The sequence below is a fragment of the Apus apus genome, chromosome 7 (assembly GCF_020740795.1).
Source record: "Apus apus isolate bApuApu2 chromosome 7, bApuApu2.pri.cur, whole genome shotgun sequence".
NCBI lineage: Eukaryota > Metazoa > Chordata > Aves > Apodiformes > Apodidae > Apus > Apus apus.
This window is the reverse complement of record NC_067288.1, coordinates 7256909-7273444: the sequence shown is the minus strand read 5'-3', so window position 1 is coordinate 7273444 and position 16536 is coordinate 7256909.

The following is a 16536-nucleotide window of genomic DNA, read 5'->3' as shown; positions in this document are numbered from 1 at the left end:
ATCCTGCTTATTTTAAACTGGTTTTTACTGCAGTTGTCTTTAATAATATATTCTGCCTGTTACCAATAAGTAAATAAATACAGATTGCATTAATCTATTTCAGTTCTCTGCAACAGTGGTAGTCATGTGAGCTGTTCTTTTTGGGGTTATTTTCCCCATTATATTTTAAAATAATACTGTCTCTGTTCACCTGCCATTATTTCACTACCTGGTGGTTTCAGTTCCTGAAATATGTTGTTAATTGTAGCCTGCCTCAATAGGTCATATAAGCTGATTCAGTACAGATTTCTGGCATGAAACATCACTCAGACATGAATTATGGTGGCCTGGCCACTATACCATGTAACTCAGAGATGGAAATGACCTGTTATATCACCTCTCTCAGCACCCACCCATGATGGGCTCTCCCCAGCCTACATCTGACTGACTTGGCCAATCCACTCTTAAATGACTCTAAAGCAATAGGTGTCATGTCTTAGATACTTGAAATATTACTGTACTTTACTGTGACAACAGCCTGAAAGGCAGCAACGTGCTGTGCATCTCGTGAGAATTCATTGAGTTGTGGGGTTTTTTTGAGGTAGGAGACAGGGAAGGGAATAATTCAAAACAATACTTATTTTTTCCTACTATATTTTTTAATTATTATTTTTTACTACTGATAGGAAGCTAAACCAGACCCTGAAGTGGCCAAATTGCGTCCAAGTCAGTCTGTGTTTTGTCACCCATGGCGCTGGTAAGCACTTCTGTTTTGCACTGCAGGCTACAGTAGCTATAGCAACAGCATTAATGACTCTATAAATGTTTCTGGGCCATTTTGTAGACTGCAAAATGACGCTATAGAAAAACAAGTAAGTTATTTTAAGCCAGAAAAAAAGACCCAGAATATTATGTTGATGACATGACCGGAGACCTAGAAAGCTCTAAAGAAATTTGGGAAGAGAACCAAATGCCCCAATTCCCAACCGTTTCACTGACTACTGAAATGTATTCACAAATCTTTTGGGAAGGAGACCAGTTATTTTTAAGCCCTCAAATCAGAATCATCTCTGCAAAGTGAGAGCAACATTGACTTAGCAATTTATTACACATAGAAAAGAACAAATAAATTTTGCTTTTATAGTTAGATGACTAGAATATGTATTTTCAAAACAACCTGTATGTGACACAGAGCAAAACTGAATAGATCATGAAGGAAGTTCCTTGAGGTGATGTCCTGATCTCTTTGGGCCTGTTTCTCAGCTGACAAATGGCCACACGGGCTTCTATTAGTGTTTCATAAGATCCTAGCAAATTGTAGCCATGCTTGACTTGTGTAAACCAGATAGCTACACTCTGTGAGAGAAAAACTGACTGATGCCATTAGCAACAATTATACACTGAATATGTGATATTTCTTTTTAGAAGGAAAGCACTGAAAGATACAGACTTTCAGTCTAGCTGAAGTGCAGTGAAGCCTTAACTGAGTGTCTCAGCTCAGCACAGAGAGGAGTCCTCCTTTGCTGCTGTAACCCCTCTGATGCTTTCTTCAAGCGATTTTTGTTACTTGTCGTGTAAGTATAAACTTGACCCCCTTCCTGTCTGTGCTCGTGATCTAGCACTGAGCAGGCTCCTCCACAACAGAGCCTGTCATTGTTCTTATTCAAATCCAGTTTTGTCAGTTTGGCTTTTGTGAGGTTAAGTCTATTTTCACTTCTGCTGAAGGGAAGTGATACCCATCTTTGTGGGAAGAAAAAAAAAAAACAAAACAAACACACCAAAAAAACAAACCGAAACACAATCTCTTGACTGTCCTGTAAAGAATAAGCATGGAAAGAAACTTCACTGAAGTTTCCCAATGGACTGAAAAGATTTATTTTTATATTTCTCTTTATTTTTTCCTGTAAAGGGATTTGAAGAGTTGAAAATTAAAACTACATGGTTTTAATTAATTTAGCTTTAATAAATAATTCTGCTCTTCAGTAACTTCTTCACAATTTATCATTCCTCAATATTTATGTTGTTTTTTGGAAATCATAACTGGACCTGCAATTTAATAACTATATGATCCAACATATGGTTGTTTTTTTTATCTTCAAATTTTAAAAAGTAATAAATTTTTGCTTAATGCAGCAATACCAAAAGGAAAATAGTTTTACTGTAAAACTCAAAGAGAGCAGCTTGCAGTCTGCTAACTCAGTCAATTTCTTTAGTGGTTCACTTTAAAGCTTGATTCTGCTGGAGGAACCTGGCATATGTGGATACTTCTGAGTTAGTAGAGGAGAAGCATTGTTATGTGTGCACATAGTTCACATTATGAAACCCTCTTCTGTTGCTGCTGTTTAAAAGGAAAGAAGCAAAACTGCACTGCTTCAGCTATGGCTCTTTGACAACAGCAACATACTGGTTTGCATTTGGGGTCTGTAGGGCCTGTCAGCCAAGGGTTTCAAAAGAATTTTGTAAGGCATCTGTGATGAAAACTCAGGCTTGGAAATCTCTGCAATTTCTGCAGAACTTCTGCTGTGAAAAATGTTTACATCTGTGCTAAACTGAATTAATTTATTTTGTCTTTTGAAAGGTCAGAATAAGAGAGTGAGTCTGCAGAGTCCTCAGCTGTATTCATTTCCCGGCTGCCCCAGGGTTACATGGCCAACATTTCTGATTAGTTCTATTTACATATTACATACATCACTGTCACAAGTAATCTACAGGAAGCTGGTTTCTCAGCTGAGCCACTCCATGTTTACAGTGAGCTCTCCACAAGTGTGGAGCAATGACATCAGCACTCATTAGCCTGTTGCGTTTTAATGACCAGCTTCCGGAAGCACTCACCTAGGACACTCACATTCATTTTCAGATGTCTTTTTTAGTATTCACAGGAAATGTTGAAGGAAGGAATGTACTCTAAATCCTGCCCAAAATATCTTGATGGAGTTAGGCACTGGTGGATTTATTTCCATCTTACAGAAACCTAGAGGGATTCCTCACAGGACAACCTGCCTTTTTTCCTGGAGAAAGATGTTATCAGTCCCTGCAGACAGTGCAAGCAACAGCAAGTACTGAGCTGAGTGTTTCTGGTCCTCCTGTGAAAGGTGTGGGAGAAGAGAATGGAGAGTATCTCTTAGTCAAGCAAGAGGGCTGGGACTCCTGGTCTGCTGAATATTAGCCATGAGATCAAACTCCCTACAGTAGACAAGGAGTAAAATCTGTTTACATCAGAACTGAGTCTGCTATGACTAAATGACTGGGTGTTCTAAGTAGAGCCCTCATGTGCATATCAGGCATGTCCTTGCTCTGTTTTTCCAGTCAGATGATTTGGGGATATCTCAGGGATGCTGCACCACAGGTTGGACTACTACGGCAGACGTTGTCAAACCTCCATAAAGCAGAACTAGGGAAGCCAAAAGGAGTAGTTTGTATTCAAAAGGCAGCTCTGCAGGGATGAGGGCTACCCCAGGGCTGAGGGAACACTCAAAACAGGGTTTGAAGGTGACATCTATGTATTTAGGATGAAATTAGGAAGAACCTAAGAGCTTGAGTTCTACTGTAAAGCTGCTCCTGACGGCTGCAGTGTTGCATCATGTGCGCTCTCAGTGTAACACGGTGCTGATACAGATACACCTGATTCTGCTACTTAAAGCACTGCTAAGATTCCTGCAATAATACTTTCTTCAGCTTATATGTTGCTATGTTTTATTAATTGTTACTTCTTCCTGATCCTACGTTGTTCTAATGTCATGATTTAGCTGAGGTAAACAGTCCTAAGGTTTACAAAGCAGTATGGTGGGTTACTCATCGGGGCAGTAAAAACATTAATACGAAATATTATAAATTAGTTCCTTGGTCCTCCCTAACTATATAAATACATATGTATATGTACATATAAATATATTCTCTTCAAAGTCTGTCAAAAGAGAGCATCTTAAGATTTTGAAACTACCGGTCACTTTTTCTCATCAATAATTACCCAAAGAATTTCACCACTAAAATTAGATACAACTTTTAATAATGCCAGGTCACATCTGTAAGAGTATGAAATCTGCACAATGACTGAAAAATGCTCTGGGAAGGTTCAACTACTTTTTGAGGGTTGAGAAAAGCTGTATCCTAAAATAAAAGTTGGGGCGGTTTTATTTCCTGGATTATGAAAGTTTTGCAGCAGTGGTTTTCTTTTCCTCCACCTGATCTGTTTCTTCTCTTACAAGGAGGCTTCAAGGCAGGTACGCTCGCTGTCAGTGTTCACCCATCAGTCATTGGCTCTCTTCTGCTTAACTAATACCGGAATTTCCAAAAAAATTTCTTTAGTTATCAAGTATCAGGGTAACACTGGCTATCCCAAAACTGCCATCCAATTTCTTCTTCAGATTAGCAAGAATCCTCAAGAAAATTATGCTGGTTACCTAACGCTGTAATATGCTGGGGGCTGTGATTCTTAGTTAGCCTTCAGAAAAGCTACAGGCATAACAGAGATAAAGCTCCTCACTAGTTAAGTATTTACACATATGTTTAATTTCAGTCATGCAAGAAATCTTATCTGATGAATTTGCTGTGTTGGATTGGAGACTGTGTGATCTGGCTAAGATCTGAGATATTTTGGGAAGCAGCAGATGTGAGCAGCATCACAGGAGAGAATTGAGACCACTCTTCATTCTATACTCCTGGCAGCAGTATGGATTTTATGGATTCCTCACTGCCACCTTTGTTGTCGTGTTCATGACAAAAGACCTTGCCATTTGGGGAGTATCCATTTCTCGAATGTCTCTGGCTGTTGGCCTGAGTCATGACATGCTTGGTTATTATGATTTTAATTTGACACAGTCCTTGACTTTTGCAAATGTTGACCTTGGCAACCTTTGGTTTTCACACCAGCATCTAAAGCAGATTCTGATCAGGTCCAATCCACTGCATCTGTCTTTCTCGTCCGAGTTTCTTTGTCACAATTAGCATAACTGGAATCACAAAAATAAGTTTTGCAAAGCTTGCCAAAAATGCTTCCTCAAAACAGAGGAAATAAGATATTTGCACTTTCGGTATGCACACCAGGAAGCAAGCTATTCTAGTCTCTCTATTGAGTAAAAACAGCTGCTCATTTATCACAATATGCTGTCAATTTGACAAAAGTAAAACCTGTAAAAATTTTGATTACCGATCAGCCTAGATTGCCTGAGGATAGAAAACTGCTAGTCTGAAGCATGTCCTTGTGGCATGTATGAAATAATTTCCATTCCAACTTTGTGACCACAAGTAATTTTTTGTAATTCCTAGGGAAGGACTGCAGACTGCTTTGCTTGATCCACAAGCACTCTCAAATCTTAATTTCAGAGATTGTCACTAAAGCTAAGTAACACTGTTTGGCTGGTTTTGTTTGTTTGTGTCTGTTGGTTTTTTTTCCTCCCCCCAGAATTGTCTCTAAGTTTAAAATATTTGTTTTCTGATGACCAGTTTACACCCCAATTCTGACACTGTTGATGTCTCTTCCCCGGAGGATGGAAGGTAAGAAGAACTGTACAGGTGACTAGGCTTTCCAGTGCCCAAAGAAAGGCATCTCAGGTGATGGGGTTGGTGGTGCAGTGGCCACAGCTGTCCCTCTGCTCCCTCTGTTGGAAAAATTCTGATATGTCCTTTTTCCTTTCCTTCAAAAAAGGAGACATGAACAGCCCTGCTTGGAATTCAACATCCCAGCAGTTTTCCAGTCAAATCTAATCTGTGCGAGCACAGCATGTGTCCCTCTGCTGCAGGTATGTTCCTTCTTCCCCACCCAACCCCTGGGTTTGTCAAGTAGACAAGTACAGAGAAATAAATTTCCAAGGACTAAAAAAAACCCAACAGTAAAATAGTCTGATTGCTTGCTAATATTTTCCCTAGAGGTTCTCCAGAGAAATGAATCAGTTGTCAGTTTGTTTTTTCCAGGAAACAGCACCTGGGTTCTCCAGGTGGGTTCCCAGGGCAGGGCACGGCCGTGAGGCAGGTTGATGGCCCCACCGAGCAGCACAGCCTCAGCCCCCGCTGCGGCAGTGGGTGTCATTTAGCAGCAGGGCACAGGGACATGCTTGGGCTGCAGGGCCACCTTTGCTGTCAGGCTGTGTGACTGAAGGCAGGGCAGAGCTCTGGGCTTGCCCTGCCTTCCTCTCCCTTGGGTGGGCAGAGGGAGAGGCGGGGAACGGGCTGAGGAGATATCACCGCGGGGGCGGCCAGGCCCTGGGTGGCATCAGAGTTATAAAAATAGTGTTCTGGCCGCTGGGTTTCCTGCAGTGAGTGGGTGATGGAAAGCCCTGGTCCATCACTTATGACTGCTCATGAGAACAGTCACCCTGCACTGGGTTAGCTGTGACGAAGGGCCAGCAAACTTGGCTCCCTGGCCCTGCTTATCCTACTCCTTTTGCTTACATCCTTTTCCTTATCACACTGTGCTTCTTTTCTTGTGTAATTTAGTCACATCCTGTTCCACTGGAGTTTCCTCCAAGGTTTAGAGTTCACTAGGAGCAGGGCTAGAACTGCAGCCAACAAAAGACTAGGTAGAGTCAGTCAGCTACAGCCAGCCCAGGCAGAGCCTGTGGCTGTACAGACCCCTGCTGTCTCCTAGGGGGACAGCCAAGCAGCCTCCGTGGGTGCACGGGCCCTGTGTTGTGACTGTTGCCTTGGCCTCAGGTTGGAACTCACAGGCCGTGTTCCCTCATGATATACCTTGTGAGCTGGGGGAGAGCTCATACGGGAGCCAGGCCTCTCAGGCACCTTCAATTTTGCTCCCTGGTTCACACCAACTTGTCCCAGACATGCGCCAGCATGTGAACTTTCTTGTCAACTGCCTGGATGGCAAAAGAATTGGCCTTCTTGACTCTGCAAGCTCAGTGTAAAGATCACCGATATCAGAAAACCTTCTGTCCCTGCTGAGAATGACCAGGATGCTCTTATTGACTACTCAGCCTCTACATTGTCACTTCTGGTGGATCCCCATTATCTAGGGATGGGAGATTATGCACTAGTTTCCTAGTGACCCTCTTCCAGTCACAGCCCCATCAATAACAAATCCCTGTTTGTGCTGAGGACATGCACCCTGTTTATTTTTGTTTCTGCTACTTTCACAGTAGAGCTGTGCAGACGTGGCAAAAGACACAACCGCTTTGCACCTGGTATTATCTAGTAAATAAGTGCGTGCAGGAACCTGCGTAATCTCAGTTGGAAAAAAACAGGTGGACTGGGAGCTGATGTCCTTTTCTGGCTTCTGAAGAATCATTTGTCGCTGCCTTGCCTCTGTGCTTGCCATGCGGTGTTCATTTAGCCCAGTGACTGATGGTTATCTGAGCAGAGCTGAAAGCAGCAAACTCTAGCAAGCCCCCAGGGCAGAGCTAGAGCAGACACTTCAAAGTAAAACCCCAAGCCTAAGCCTACAACACGAGAGGGAAAGCTTCTTGTGTGCAGGTGACTCTCTGAAGTCTCACTCAGGCTCCTGAAAAACGTGCTTTTTTTCAGGAAACTTCTTTATCTGCACTTCCTGCTTGTCATCACTTGAGGGCAGTTAAGCCCATGTCAGGTCTTGCTCTAGCTAAGCATGATTTGATCAAATTTTAGCGTTTTAGCTGTAAAATTATACAAAGCCTAGTGCAAGAAAGGAAGAAGTTCTATCTTCTGGGCTGGCTGTGCACAGACTGTGCCAGGGAAGCTGTAGTTTGTTAATCACCATCTTCCTTGGTGGGGAGAGGGTGCTCCCCTTTGCTTGAGTATCACCTGCTTCAGCAGCCCAGCTGGTGCACCCTAAGAGTGCTAGATGTGAGACTGTACCATGGTATTTCTTGAAGCAGTCTGACCTACACAGGACTCTTAGGTCTTGGACAGAAGTTGATAGCAAACAATGTTAGTCACATGAAAAAAAAAGGTTGTCCAGTGACCAGTGTTCAGCCCTCAGTGTTTGTTTGCAGCTGAATGCCAGAGTGATAACAGGAGGCTGAGTAAGTTCGACCAAAGTTAGTTTATTGAAGAGGATGGTATTTCTTATCTCCTGTACCCAGCAGGAGCAACTCAGTGGTTTTGTATGGACGCTGTGTTGGACACAGGAGACATGAGTACCAGAGCTCCCAAGATGAAGGGATGCAGGGTCAAGGAGAAAAGGCTAAGCAGTGAGCCTTCAATTCACAAGTGTGTGGTGAAAACCAACCTGAACAAAAGTGATGCTCAGAGGTGTCTGTCTAACCCATGACAGGCCCCCAGCCGACTGTAGCCTCCTTGCTGAACTTCTGGCAGTGGTGGTAGTCCCTATGCCATGTTCTTGCCCTTCCCCTTCCTTAGGAGGCACTGGAATTTTTCTTCTGAAAAATTTCAATCCCTGCATTAGCACCTGTGAGCTTTGGGAAAAGAGGTGTTGGTGACAGATGTGCACAGTTCCTGTCCCCGGCCTTAGCGCTCAGTGTTGTGAAAAAGTGCAAGATAAAGTGGTCCAGTGTCATCTGAACTGACGTTGAAAGAATGAGCAGTTTTGCTGCTGCCTTGCAAAGCTCTGAGTCTGCTAATTAGCCATGGAGATGGCATGGCTGGACAAGGCTGGGTGTGGTGCTGGTACAGCTGTTTTGCTGGTATGTGCAGGGAGGAAGCCTTCTTGACTGAAGTTAAACTACTTCTAGGTCCTCCCTAACATGACTGGTTGAGATTTCCTTTTGGTGGGTCCAAATTCCACCTGATCCATAGAAAGGATACAAGACATCAAAGCTGCCCTTGCTTTGCATGAGTGTTGGCCCTGATGGGTCCTGACTCAGTTACTCTGTCATTCTGAATTCACCAAAGGATTCAAGAGTCTCCCCCAACAAAAACAACCCAGCAAATTGTCCCCATTGAATCAGAAAATTGTAGAGCAACTAACAGCACAAACCCCGTTGATCTTTGCCTGAATCCAGCATTAGCAACAGAGGGAGTTGTACCTTGGAATCCCCACCAGTTTGCTCAGGGATTTACATTCCAGGGGCTGCAGATCCCTGGTAGGAGTAGGAATGTGCATGGCTCTGCCTGGACCAGGTGCTAGAGCTGCTGCTGCTGTGTCTGCCTAACCAACAGAGGTGTGTGTTTCAGGGAGCAGCTGTTGAACAGAAACCATGGAGGATCATGGAGCTCGAGCTCAAGCAGAATCACAATATAAAGGGTTTGCCAAAGCAGATGTTTTGCTGCTGGCAGGACTGTGCTGCGCACGCCAGCAGTGGGCAGTCAAAGTCCATTCTAGTGTCCACCCAGTGTCCGACTTGCACAGGGTGTCCCCAGCAGCCAGGGAAGACAGTTTTACCTTGTGTTAGAAGATAGATTTGGTCTTAGCACTGCCCAGGAAATTTAGCACCTAAGTGGAACTAGGAAGGAGGATCAATGTAAGGAAGAGGGTAAAACAGCTTTGATTTGTTTTCAGGAAAGATGAGATAATTTCTTCCCTCCGTGTCATAGTTTTTAGCTCTTGTATTTTTCATGCTTCATTAGAAGTGTTTGTAATTATATGAGTGGCTTCAGAGGCAAATTAAGCCTTCATTTGGAGGCTGCTCTGGTTGCTGGAAGCCCTCCATTAGCCTGGGCTTCTGCCAGGGAAAAACACTATGTTGTCTTTTAACAACTGCACCAGCTCCTATCTGCTTAATGTTAATTTTCCTATTAAGTTCAGCTAATACTTTTTTAATTGTGTGAGCTGGGCCTGCAGCCAGGCTGGGTAATTTTTGCCTGCTGCTGAATCAGAGATGAACAAAACCCTCACACACACTTCACAGGTTTGGTTGCATCTGAGTAGTCACTGTTGTCTGCAAAACTAACTCAGGCTTTTGTTTGTGCCCCATGTTGCTTCTCAAGGCAAGCCCCACACAGGCAGGAGACATGGATGCTAGTGAGCACACTCACCAGAGCTCTTGGGAATGCTGTTCATCTGCTGGGAATCTGGAACTCATGAGAGCGTGGTATGACAAACCTACTGGACCAGGCACTTCTCTCTGTTCTTGAGGCAGAGGTGTGATGTGGACCACCTCTTCCCCCACTGTCTAACTGGAGAGGTTAATTGCAGGCTTGGCCATCTCTGCCCAGGAGCTGGTTCAAGAAGCCTTAAGGAATGATGGGACTTTGTTTTGGGAGCAAAATGGTTTGAAACCTAATTAATCTTGGAATTTCTGGCAACAGAGCATGTTTCCTGCTTAAGGTGTTTGATACACAGAGAGGAAAGTTTAGAGAGCTTGAAAGTATCTGCAACACCACGCTAGACATGCCAACAAGTCATTATTGTAGATGGTTTCCTGGTAGCATAAAGAAGCAAGAGTGAGCCAGGGCTATTTCAGAGCAAAGCTAAAAGCACTAATTGGCTTTTGCTTATTGCAGAAGATGATGTAGCATGACAAATGGCCTGTGGTTTGAATCATTAGAGGCTGAGGAGAGAGTCCTGGCTTAATGGAACTTTGTTGGGCAGAAATGGCTGTGTTAAGATTGCTGTGAGCAATTTGCAAGATGTGCTCCTAAAGCACAGGAGGAGCCAGCAGGACCCTGGCTGACACTGCCTGGCCAGGCAGAAAGCAAGGCAGGAGAGGGATGAGGCTAGGAAAGATCAGAGAGGAACTGGGCAGCACCACATGGTTGCCTTCTTCTCTGGCATGAGCAGTGCTGCACAGCTCTTCTGGGGAGGCCAGAGATGGCTCTGCACATCTGAAGAGCAGGTTCAGAGGGCAGACGAGCTGTCAGAGTCCTGGGGGCATAAACAGGCCTTAGTTGCCCTGACCAGCCTCACCTGGGTCCCCTCCCACACCCTCTGCTCATGAGCCACAAACTCTATTTAATCTCAGGCCTTGGGTCCAGTCCTTTCCTGAGATTCGTTGTAGATAGGCCTCCAACTCCATCTTATATTGCTCCCTAAATCCTAGAGCTGTGGATGGGCCATTAGTTGGTCCCTGTGCAGCCTGCCCTGCTCAGCTGCTGTATGATGGTGCCCCTCAGTGAGGGCACAGCCTGTTCTGGGGTCATCCTCAGCTCCTGGCTTGTTCCCCTTTATGGAGCTTCTCCACTCCTGCTGCTTCCTAACACAGCATGTTTTGCAGTGGGTCCTCCTGAGAAAGGTGACTGAAGTTTGATGAGCTGCAGATGGATCACCACACAACCCCTAGGAGGAAGGAGCTGCTCTTCAGTCTTGTGGCCTGTCTCCTGGAGGAGAGATGCCTTGTAGGTACAGCAAACATGTTTATTTGTTTAAATAATAAGGTATGAGTCCAATGCTCTTTATTTCACATCGTACACATCAGGGTTTGTTCTAGCTGCTGGAAGAAGTGAGCTCAGAAAAAATCCAAGGGTCAATTTGGCCAGTTCCAACATTAGACTGGAATTGTCTTTATTTACTTTTACAAACTTGGCCCAGGCTCAAGGCACTCTAATGTTATGTATTCTTCAGTAAACACAATTAACTGGAAACTCGGAAACACTGATATCATCTTTTCCCTTGGGACTGGTCACTGGGAGCTGCCTTCTCCAGCCAGAAAATCAGCTTCCTTTTCTCCAGGGTTGCAGAGTAGGTGGAAATCCATTAAGGTCAAAAAAAACCCAAACACAACAAAAATAAAAGTGAATAGGTTTGATGATGCAGCTTAGCTTGGTTGACTGCAGTGGTTAAAGGGTAGCAAAGCTTAGTAAGAGTGTGAAGGTCTGGATTGTGAATGGCAGCTGCACTTCCCAGGTTGAAGACGGGTTGTACAGAAGCAACAGGTCCCTGCTATTCAGCAGCAGTTCTCTGTTTCTGAGGCAGCCAGGTGGGATCTTTAGGAGCAGGACACCCCATGCACCCAACATTTAACTAAAAACCTTACATGTGGATATCAAAACTGAGCTTTAGACTCCTGTTTTATTACCTCTTCAATAAGCCCTTGCTAAGGGAATGCAGAAAGGCCATCCAGAGCCTCACCAAGGTCCAAGGCAGAGACAAATAAACTGCATTTGTAGCAGGAGCTTTTCTAAGAGGTGTTATAAGCCCTGTCCAGGTGATCCGGTCCAGTACCTCGTGATTTTACAGCTGGAAAAATCTTGTCTGCTGTCTAATCTAATACTTGCTGTAATTCAGCAGACATTTCTTGTCCTTAACAAGCATGGACAGACTAAATAGTTTATCATCTTCACTCTGTAACTGCAGCCTTTTATGGATGTGACATTTAGGTACTTCATGTATCGTTACCCTGCGTCCCTTTGGTCTGCTCGCTTCTAGATTGAACAAACTCTCGTTCTTCCATCTTGCCTAATAGGTCTGTGATCTGGACTCTCTCCAGTTGGTCTACATCCTTCTTGAAGAGCGAATACCCATCTTCCAGTCTCTTACTGGAGGCAGAGCATATTGATTATCCCACATAAACACGTATAAGAGATCTGTAGCAGAAATTTTTAGGTGGAGGTGAAGTCCGAATTTAAATGTGTGTGTAAACAATGAGAGAAAAGCAACAGAATGAGGATTAAAAGAATGACCTGTGCGGCTAACGTAGAGCACTGCTCCCAGAACTGGGTTCCTGGGATGCCATTCCTTGTTGTAAAACTGAGGAATGTGTTTATGGCATGACCAAAAGGTCTGCCCTCTGGTAAGGTCACAGCACAAACAAGTCATCAGCAGAAGACCCCACATCCTGCTCAGAAAATGGCCTTGAGATACAGCAATTAACATACCATTGCTTTTCTGACAGGACTCCAGGAAAACAAACGTGTCCAGATGTGGAGAAGCAGATGATTCTCAAATCTGAAATGTTTAGCTCATGCTGTCGGTAGCAGGAAGGGTGCTGTGTACAGCTTCAAGCTGGCATACCTGGCTTTCTGCACCTCGTATATCCTTCTCTGCCCTCAGCAACCTTTTCTTTCCATTCCTTCAGCAATACCAGGCTGCCCTAGCCTTTGCTTTTCTCCTGTCTGTACTTCTAGGTCTTTTGCTCTTTGGTCTCTGTTGCACCTCCTCTGCAGTCTCTCATCTTTCTTATTAGTCTTGCAAACTTTTCATTCTGCTGCTGCATCCCAGCTGCCTCTGTTTTTCTCCATGGCTATCACAAATTCATAGCTACTTGCTGTCCTGTGCTTTTGACTGCAATAGTCCTTGTCCTGCTTCTCAGTGCACAGTTGTCCTAGGCTGGTGCCATTTTACCTCCTGGGAAAAACTTTATTTGCTTAGCTTTGTAGTTGATTGAAAGCCTCTGTATCTCATCCATTCATCCTGAGCTGACCTTCCACAGACTGACTGTGTGGATAGCATGCTCTGCTCTCCCTTTGTTTCCTATGCAGGATTCTCCATCCTTTTCCTCATTACCAAGTCTGTATTTCCACTGCATCTGAGCCCTGTACATGCTAGATTGAGCATTGTTCTTCCATGGCTGAATATATGGAGATTCTGGACTGATTAGGAAAAGGGAGGGTGTCTGCAGCCAAGCCCCTTGGAGGTCTCATCTGATGTATTTGCATCTAGCAAAGTATTTGCTTCGCTGAATTGTAAACTCTGGGTAATTGAGACAGTTCATCAGTGGAGGTTGGCTGAGATAGTCGTGTAGAACACACAATAGGGCTGGATAAAAATTTGATGGGAGTCTTGACTGGGAATAACTTCCACACCCCTATTGATAACACCTGAGTGTATACTGTGGGTCTGTCTGGTGTTCAGGATCTGTCACTTCTATTGCCACATGAAGCAGATATTGCTCATCTGAAGGATTTGCTGTAAGGCTCTCTTGATCTCAGGCTAGGGGAAAAATATCTTCCCTTCACTCTCTCATGAACAACTCCAGACAATATTTGAAAGGGAAAATGAAGAAAAAAAAAATACTAATAACCCTTCCTCTCTTAGAGCTGTCCCCATTCTCCTTCCAGCCTCTGCTGCACATTACCTTGTGTGACTCATGCAGAACAAAGACAAACAAGATTTTAGAGCTAATTTCTTAAAATTTTAGCCCACTTCAGTCTCTGCTGCTGACAGAATTCAACCTGCCTCCCCTGCTGGACTGATGGGTTTTGGACCAAGTGTGCACATAATAGAGAATTTAAAATGCAGTAAACCAGCACAGTGGGATTCAGTCTCTATTATCCAGAAGCCACAAGTAAAGGCAATCCACAGCTGGATGCAGGAAGAGGGAGAAAACCAGAAGCAAAACCCACTCCTGCCAGCACCAGATTTCATGCAGTGGCATAACTCTGTTTAGCTCAGCACTATCACAGTGATGTACCTTGGCTAAAAAGTACATGATGTGGATGTCATCTGTTGTCATCTCGTCAGCCTCTACAACTACCTGAAAGGTCACTGTAGAGAGGTTGTTGCTGGTCTCTTCTCACAGGTAATTACCAACAGAACAAGAGGAAATGGCTTCAAGCTGCAACAGGATAGGTTTAGAGTGGACATTAGGAAAAAAAAAATTCACAGCAAGAGTGGTTAGACACTGGAACAGGCTGCCCAGGGAGGTGGTTGAGTCACCATCCCTGGATGTGTTTAAGGGTCATTTGGATGTGGTGTTGGTGGATATGGTTTAGGGGAGAACTTTGTAGAGTAGGGGTGATGGTTGGACTCGGTGATCCCAAGGGGCTTTTCCAACCTGAATGATTCTATGATTCTGTGACTGTGCCTGTTCTCTCCTAGTATGAGCATCATGGTGTGAAGTCCCTTTGACAGACCAGCCCTGGGGATGTGGCACAAGGCTGAAGATGCTGAACTGGAATATGCTGGCCCAGTGAGTTCTCGAGCAGGAGCAGTCTGAGCTTTCATGATAAAACACTTTGAGCTGTGCTTTCAGGGCTTATGGCACTGCTTGAGGTGATTATGTCCTTGCCCTTAGTTCCATTCCTTTCTCCATGACCTTTTATTTACTTTTCTTGTATTAGGATGCAACTGGCAAGACAGCTGCCTGCTTTGCTTCCTGGCTCACTTCTTTCACATCTAATTGATCAGAGGCCACTTCAAGAGTTCCTCATTAACCTTCAAAGAGAAAAATCCCATTTAAACACAATTTTTGCTTGGTACAGGAAGTGTCACAGTCCCCACTGGGAAGCTGCAATACAACAGCTCTGCAGACCAGTGGAAGCAGCCCAGGATGGTGGCTTTAGATTACTACAGCAAAGAGTGCCTTAGCATAACAAGGATATGAGCACCAGTGATTAGCAGAGAAACCAGGCTTGAGGGCTTATTTTGATTTCAGCTTCAGCCTTCCAATCTAACACACTTAATGTGCATCAGGGAGCAGGGAAAGGAGACACTTTGTTCTCATATCTTGCAAAGTCAATCAGTTGCATAATATGAATCACAGAGGCAGCAGAAACGTGCTCAAGTGCAGAGAAGGGACACATCAAACACCTTATTGTGGCCATGGGGAGGGGGGCCCCAGGCCTCTCTTCTACCCAACTTATCTTCCCAAACTGCCTTTGAGCCTGGTTTGCATCAGCTGCCTGTCACTCTCAACACAGCTCACACTGCAAGGTAGCGTCCCTGGAGCCCTTGTCTTTTAGAATAGGAGAGGCAAGTGCTCCCAAAAGTCTCCAGAACAATTTGGAGAGTTTAAATTAGCCACTTCCTCTGCATGATCCTCATAGCAGGGCAGGGATTGCTCAGGGTGTGTGAGGACCTTGCCGAGCAGAGAGCATGGTTAGAGCCAGCATGTGTGCCAGACAGGTGAGACACAGCACCAGGACAGGGTGTCACCCTGGCCCTTTGAGTCAAAGGGCTGAACTCTGAGAGGAGAAATGGCCTTTTTTCTTAAGGGAAGGCTTAAACCTGGAGCTCCTGCAGCTTGCAAGAGGTGTCTAGGCAGTTAGTCTGGTCTGGTCAAAGTGAGTTTCTGTCTGTTTTCCTCCCCATCCTTCTGAAGCCAGGCCACTGTGCAACCAGGAGTACCTGTCACACCATCTAAAGGAGTGTGAACACCAGGGATCCAGGTGCTATGGCAGCCTGAGCTGTTGGCTGATACTCCTCCTGAGCCTTCTGCTTTCCTTCATCACCAAATGCTTAAGAATTTTACAAATCTTTACTGCTTATCCACAGGTTGAGCTGCAGATGTACAAGTCCACATCAGAAGGGACAGACCCTCCACACAGGGCAGATGTTGCAACACTCTGACTGAGGGTGAGCCTGAAAAAAGCTATATGTGTTTTAGGCAATGTCTGTCTCTGACAAGGCAGAAATGTCTTGTAGAAGCTTGACTTAGAAGATGACAGGTGACCAGCCTGTATTCTGCCAGTGCAAGTTTTGATGTGATGCCTTACCAGGTGCTCTGTGTACACCTGCTGGCAACGTATTTTGGTTGAAGGAAGCAGGGTTGCAAGGTGGGTAGCAGTAAGGTATGCTGAAGGGAGAGGGGAGAAAAACAAATCACTCCAATATGCAGGCTTGCAGGCATCTGTCTCTGCCTTAGACAATTTCTTTCTTTGCCTAACAAACAGCAAGAGCATTTGCTGTTGAAAGCCGTGGGAATGTATAATGACTGTGAGGGGTTTCTGGGCTTTCTTGCTTCACTTTGTAACTTCATCTCTCATCATTGCTATATTAGCACTATTTTTAGCTACTCTTATTCAGAGAGAACATAAGTGATTCTCCATTGTGAATCTCAAGCACAACAACAAAGACAG